We start from the raw sequence: 6,000 nt of genomic DNA on the forward strand, positions 1-6,000 counted from the left end.
TTGGTTAGGTGTCCTACTCTTGATTTTGGCTTGAGTCATGATCTCGTGGATTTGTGAGTTCAAGCCCCACATGGGGTTCTATGCTGACAGCATGGAGCCTGCTTGGGATACTCTCTCTCTCTCTCTCTCTGCTCTTCCTCGGCTCATGCTCTCTCTCTCCCTCTCTCAAATTAAACAAATAAAAAAAAAAGTGTCCAACCGCACATTTTGAGGCAATGGGAATGGGGTGAGATAATAATGGTTGTACAACTCTATAATTTTACTAGAAATCATTAATTATGCAATTATAATGGATATATTCTATAATATGTAAATTATACTTCAATAAAGCCATTTAACAAAAAGGCTATGGGCTGTTCTTTCTCACAGTCCTGGAGTTCCTGACCACATGGTGATGACCAAAAGTATCCAGCCCACTAAGAGATGACAGGAATGCATAAAAAATATGTTGACTACAGCTGTGGGAGATATACAGAGCTACACCTGCACACTTTTTTTTTTTTTTAATATTTATCAATTTTTGAGAGAGAGAGAGACAGAGCATGAGCAGGGGAGGGGCAGAGAGAGAAGGAGACACAGAATCCGAAGCAAGCTCCAGGCTCTGAGCTGTCAGCACAGAGCCTGACACAGGGTTCAAACCCACAAACCGCAATATCATGACCTGAGCCAAAGTCAGACACTTAACTGACTGAGCCACCCAGGCGCCCCAACACCTGCACACCTCAATCCTGCAAAGGCCCAGACATCAAAACAGTTCACCAGGCTCCCCACACCTTATTTCCTCACAGTCAGTATTCTTTACCCATTTACAGTACTCAATTCATCCTTGTACAAACACAAGTGGATGATATATTACCAGGGTCTGGCCTTCAGAGTGCTTCCTTTCACCACTGCTGGGTGGAAGAGACATTTCCTAAAACACAGACCATTATCTTGCTTCTTCCAGACTGCTGACTGGCTTTTCCAGGCGAACTCCAGGTGAGAAGCTTCAGAACACAGAGGCTTTCATTCTTTGTCAGAGAACATGGGGTAGAAATGCAAATTGGGTCACATCTGGTCAGAAATGCTCCATGCCTTACTGTTGTGCCCTGTCAGGTGCTATAGGGAACCTGATAACCAGTCTGAGAACTCTGTTCTGTTTCCAATTCACTCCCGATAAACAGGACTCCAATATCAAAGGTGAATTAATTGGTGATGTATTCAGTATCAAATGGTGCAGAGCAGTCTGAAGTCAGTACCAGAGCTGGGTAATGATAGCAACGCATATAAACTATGTTATGAGTACCTGGAGAAACTCAATGAAGACATCATGGATGTCAAAGGCAGATTTCACAAGGTCCATAAACAATGGGAAAGCTTCCCTAGAAGCCCTCCAGGAACTATCTTATCAGGCCCCTTGCTCAGAGCAAGAGTCATGTCCATGCCAAACTCAGTCATGGGTGAGCAGTAGGACATCACTTCAATGGGTGCAGGGCCACCACCATCCTTCCAGAGGAGGGCAAGCAGGGAACAGGGGCTGCTTACACTGAGTAATAGATGACCATCAAACACAGAAGGACATTTTCCATAGCATCCAGCGGTGTGACAGCTGGTCACAAAGTACAGTATGGCCCCTATAGGGGCCCCTACAGGGCATTCGTGGAGTTAATCTCTGCAGGTAGAAGTTCTGGGGCGCCAGGTGGATCAGTCTGTTGAAGAGCCGACTCTTGATTTCAGCTCAGGTCATGATCTCATGGTTGTGGGCTCAAGCCCCACATCAGGCTCTGTGCTCACAGCGCAGAGTCTGCTTTGGATCCTCTGTCTCCCTCTCTCTCTGCCCCTCCCCCCTCTCAGAAATAAATAAGCGTTAAAAAAATTAAAAAAAAAATAACTTCTATACAAGGTACAACTTGTGGCTGAAGGCTATTTGTATACGGTATTTTTCAGGTGTTAATTCTTTTATATTGAATGAAGTTTTTAAAACATAATTTAAAAGAAAATGTTAAAAAAAAAGGGGGGGGGAGCGGGGGCAGCTGAAGACCTTACTAAATTCACTGCTCCTAAAATGGCTTTTCACTAGTGAAGGTTTTGTGCTGGTTGGTGGGCAGGAGCTGTGGCTGAGTCTCCCATACCAGCTGTACACACAGGAGCTTTCTCCAGTGTGAATATTTCTATGCAGGACCCAGCAGGAGCTGCTTTGCTCTCCTACTCACTACACTCACAACGCAGTAACTTGCTGCTGCAAAACTTGATTAAATCTGGGCAAGGAGGCTATCCAACACCAGCTGCACTCCTTATGCCTTTCTCCAGTGGGGACTGTGTGAAAGAGGTTCAGTTTTCCTGAGAGCTTTCAGGTGGTTCCTGCATTTGTACAACTGTTCTCTGGCATGAATCTTTTGGTGCTAACAAGAATAGAGCTCTGAATGCAGATGCCCACGTTCTCGGCACTTGACTCCTTTGGTGCAAGGGGAAATGCAAAAGTTTGCTCAAGGCTGGGCCACACTCCCTGCCTTAATGAGTGTTTTCTAAGGGGCAAACATTCTCATTCTCAAAAGGAATAGAGCTCTGGCTGGAGGCTTTCTCACATTACAACAATCATGACATTTGAAGACATGAATGTACTTCTGCTTTCTCAGAATGGAGACAAAGGTGAAGGCCTTCCCATCTTCCCAATGTACTTGGGATTTTTTTTCCCATTCTGAAAATTAAAAAAAAATTTTTTTTTAATGTTTTACTTATTTTTGAGAGAGAGACAGAGTGCGAGTAGGAGCGGGGCAGAAAAAGAGGGAGACACAGAATCTGAAGCAGGCTCCAGGCTCTGAGCTGTCAGCACAGAGCCTGACGTAGGGGCTTGAACCCATGAACCGCGAGATCGTGACCTGAGCTGTAGTCGGCCGCTCCATCGACTGAGCCACCAAGGCGCCCCCCATTCTGGTATTTTTTATTGATTGAACACCTCTCCATATACCATGTGTTTACTGGGTGTCTCTTCAGTGTCAGTTCTCTGTGAGTTCTGCAAAAGGGCCTCAGTGTCTGGTGACAGGCAGGTGCTATGCAGTGAAGGTGGTCCAGCCACTGACATTATATCCACCTTCCTTAGAGGAAGCAAGCAGTCCCATGAAGAGATAAATTTTATTTTTCCTTAAAAAATTTTTTGAGAGAGAGAGAGAGAGAATATCTCAAGCAGGCTCCACACTCAGCATGGACCCAGATGGGGGCTTGATCCCATGACCCTGGGATCATGACCTGGGCTGAAATCAAGAGTTGGACATTCAACTGACTGAGCTACCCAGGCACCCTTTCAAGAACTACTTAAGGATACGTATCAGCTCAGAACATGTTAAGGGGAGGCCAATGGTGGAGGGTCTGACCATAAAAGGGGAGAAGGCGAAAGACTGAGAGGAAAAGGATACAGAAGGATCAGCCAGGAAATATGAGTCAAGGGAAAGTAGAATGAAGTTCCAGAATGACAGAAAAGAGGCATGGCTACTCACTTTGGCACCAGGGTAAGAGAGGGCACAGGCCAGGTACCAGGTGAGAGACAAGCCCGCTGCCACAGGCCCTCCCCTACCAGTCTTGCACGGACCAGGACTGGTCCTCCATGGGCCTCTCTGGTCATGGACTGATTCAAGCTGCCCTGTTCAAGTCTCCTGGCCATGTTCACCTTGGGTGACCACATTGATGGTAGTGCAGGCAGTCATTCTTATGGGGGGTCAAGTGGCTTGTGAGAGGCCAGCCCCAGGTCTGTCATGATTCACCCATGACAGACTGAGGTGGATAAGGATCACTTATGCATCTGGAGAACTGAACCTCACAAAATGAACAACCAGGAAAGATCTCAGGGGAAAGGTGCATTGTCCCCACAATCGGTGATCGTGTCTGTGTCCATGTGCCATCACAGGGGCTCACAAGGGGCAGCTGGCAGAAAACCTGCTGGAATGAGGAAGTGTGACAGAGGAGAAAGAAAAGCAACACACCTCGACTGGGTCACTTGGCCAGATAATAACCAAGCTGGATGTGATCTGCTATGCAAGTTGTGATACTTTTGACCCTTGACCTAAAAGATACTGGAGTTGTTTATACAGCAGTCTGGGAGAAGATGTATCAAGACATGGGCCAGCACCAGGACCAGCCGCATATCCCATGGGGAACATAGTGGCCTAACCTGGTGAGGACAGCACCATGTCATGGTAGTAGCCCTACTGTGTCTCATGAAGGAGCCCCACTTTTTCTGAAAGCAGTATGTGACCTTCTTAAAAGTCACTGGGCCTTGCTATAGCAGGCCAGGGAGCAGATGGATGCAACCTAAGCACTGGGCATGGGACCTGGGACCCCAGTCTCTGTCTTGCGGCCACCTCCCTTTATGTCTCCCAACCTTGTCCCCTGACATGCCTGCTTACCCTCTCATATCTGAAAGGGTGGGCCCTCCTCCTGGATGTGCCCTCTCCCCGGATCCATTGGTCTTTGGACAGTGCTTCTCTTTTTCTGCACCCATCTCCTCCACCCGGCCACTGGTCCTTATCCTGGACACCCCACACTCACCTCAGGGCCACTTATCTGCAACCACAACCTAAGACTCTCCTTCCAAAATGCCATTCTCAGGCCCTTCCTTGGTCCAGGCCACCAGTGAACTGCAACCTGGAGATCGGAGGACAAACCAAAACTCCCTATGTGTCCATGGCACGTAGTCACTTCCACTTAGAAGTCCACATCTACAAAATCCAACTGCTAATCTTCCCCAAAATATCCTCCTCTTGCCAAACTCCCATCTCCATGTACAATATCTCATTCTTCCTAAACACTCGGGATGGTCTTTTATCCACCACTTACGTTCACTCGTCACATGTAGCAGGAAATCCCATTAACTTCATCTTGAAAATCTAACCGAAATCTGATCACTTCTCTCACCTCTCCTACTTCTACCCTGGACAGGCCATCATCATAACTGTCTGGAAGAATATTGCAGCAGCATCCTCACAACCCCTGACCACAACCCCTCTCCCACCGGTGTGTTCACTCAGTATGTTTACTTGGTATTCATTGGGATACTTTCAAAATCCTAAATCCAGACAATGGATATCCCGCTTCTATTCAAAAATTTCTACGACTCCCAGCACATTCAGCCAATGAATAGAGGCAGGACTCCTCTCTTCATGCAGTGGAAGAATGAGAATTTTCCTGAATGTTCTCAGGTCAGTCTCACCTCCGAATCTTTGCACACGCAGATCCCTCTGTCTGTACCCTCTACATCTTAACATACCGAATTCTGGGATGAAGACTCCCCACCTGCGAACGCTCCATCATCCAGAACATCGAGGCCTGTAGCTCAGTCGGGGACTCAGGACACTGGGACTCCGAGTCAGGTCGGGTGGAAGAATCCTTCAGCCGTGACTAGTTGATCGGCTCACTCATCACGCCCGTAGTCCAGCCACAAGCTGGTCATGAGCTCGGAACGCGTGGCTTTGAGCCTCCGTCCCCCGCTCTGTAAAGCAGACACAACGCCAAGGGCGACGACTCCCGGGCGGGCTCCAAAGGAGGTCCTTGTAGACATCCCCGCGAGGTAGCCCCCCCTACTGCCAAGGATATCCGGGCTTGGGTAGTCAGGACATTCTCTGGGGCCAAGGGGTGCACAGGGCACGGAGACGGAATCTCCCCGACTCTCGAATCTTCCCTGCATCCGTTCCCGCAGGCCCGGTGAGCCTCCCGGCACCATCCACGGCCAGGCAACTTGGTTCCTCCTCCAACACCGATAAAACGGCAAGCTGCCAAAGAAACAACCGAAAACCAGAAGCCACCACGCGCTGGCGCGGCGGTTCCGGAAACGCCTCTCCCCTAGGCTATCATTGGCCAGAGCCCAGACCGCGGCCTCGGAAACGCCCCTCGCCCAGGTTCTCCCTGGGAAGCTCTGAGAAGACGCTTGATGAGAGGCTTTCTGGGGAATGTAGTTCGCGACGCGTGAGCAGTGACGCGACACGTGTGTGTGTGTGTGTGTGTGTGTGTGTGTGTGTGTGTGTGTGTGTG

The 6,000-nt window shown here is 48.8% G+C and overlaps 1 protein-coding gene across 5 annotated transcripts in view; it reads right to left on the minus strand.

The window, feature by feature from the left end:
* Positions 1 to 5,896, minus strand: part of LOC121023416 (uncharacterized) — a 35,106-nt gene extending 29,210 nt beyond the window's left edge. The window contains exons 1-2 of one of the 5 annotated variants that reach the window (XR_005787372.1): positions 5,266 to 5,896; positions 647 to 1,243 (exon numbers count right to left, since the gene is read on the minus strand). The gene's annotated coding sequence lies outside the window, so the exon portion shown is untranslated. Of the gene's footprint in view, positions 1 to 646; positions 1,244 to 5,239 lie in introns of those variants that run through there. The other 4 variants (XR_005787371.1, XR_005787373.1, XM_040465310.1 and 1 more) reach the window with 4 other exon arrangements.
* Between the last annotated feature and the right edge of the window lie 104 nt (positions 5,897 to 6,000).

The sequence above is a fragment of the Herpailurus yagouaroundi genome, unplaced genomic scaffold (assembly GCF_014898765.1).
Source record: "Herpailurus yagouaroundi ecotype Mexico unplaced genomic scaffold, PumYag 557, whole genome shotgun sequence".
NCBI classification, from domain to species: Eukaryota; Metazoa; Chordata; class Mammalia; order Carnivora; family Felidae; genus Herpailurus; species Herpailurus yagouaroundi.